Source organism: Pteropus medius, unplaced genomic scaffold (genome assembly GCF_902729225.1).
Source record: "Pteropus medius unplaced genomic scaffold, Ma_sr-lr_union100, whole genome shotgun sequence".
In the NCBI taxonomy this organism is placed as follows: domain Eukaryota; kingdom Metazoa; phylum Chordata; class Mammalia; order Chiroptera; family Pteropodidae; genus Pteropus; species Pteropus medius.
This window is the reverse complement of record NW_024352134.1, coordinates 1-799: the sequence shown is the minus strand read 5'-3', so window position 1 is coordinate 799 and position 799 is coordinate 1. Positions and strand designations below refer to the sequence as shown.

The 799-nt window shown below is 60.7% G+C and overlaps 1 long non-coding RNA gene across 1 annotated transcript; it reads right to left on the bottom strand.

The window, feature by feature from the left end:
* Window positions 1-428: 428 nt before the first annotated feature.
* Window positions 429-793, bottom strand: LOC120589325 (uncharacterized). The gene is made up of 2 exons (XR_005649449.1): window positions 706-793; window positions 429-654 (listed from the first exon to the last, which is right to left on the bottom strand). It is a non-coding gene; the product is annotated as an uncharacterized LOC120589325 (long non-coding RNA).
* Window positions 794-799: the final 6 nt, after the last annotated feature.

Sequence of the window (799 nt, the reverse complement as noted above, 5' to 3'; positions counted from 1 at the left end):
GCACCTACTTTTACCTGCTTAAAATTGGCACAACTCGGTGCATGGAGGGAGAGGTGCCCCTAGCCTGCCCGCCCCTGCCTCCGCCACCAGATGGGGGCGGAACTGCGGGTGGGGGTGAGGGGCGAGTCTTGGGACAGCATCTCCTCTGACAACAGAGAGTCAAAGCCCATCTCCCTGGACTTGCCCCTGGCCTGGCTGGGGTCCCTCTCCCCTCAGATGGGCTGAAAGCCCTGCCCCCCGGCTATCTTCAACCTTAATTTGGCTTCGCTCCAGACGCTGGATAAAACAGCTGCCCCTGGATTTTGGGGGGCCAATTCGGCCCTCCTCCTCCTGCCACAGGCCCACCCGACCACTGTGGGGCCCCCTGTCCCTCAGGCACTCTCGGACACACCCTGTATCGTCCACCCTGTCCCCCCACATAGTCCTTGTCCAGTCAGCTCCATTTTATTATTATATTCATAAAATAACCCTCCACGCCCTCTGCAGCTCCAGCCCCCACCCTCAAAGGTGGCTGAAACCGTGAGCAAAGTGCCACCAGAATTAGTTTTGATCCGCCTAGGTGAGGACCACATCTGAAAGCAGCTCCTGGAGGGCTGCTCCGTGACCCCTGAGGCCTCTGGACCCCTTCCTTGCTGGCCCACTGTGCCCCCCAACCTCAGCCATATCTCATGGGGGCAGGGAAGCCAGGACATGGCTGCCCCCAACCTCAGCCATGTCTCACGGGGGTGGGGAAGCCAGGACATGGAGGCTACCTCAGGGCCCCTTGGCCTCCTTCAGGCAGGCCCCCTGTATTTACTCC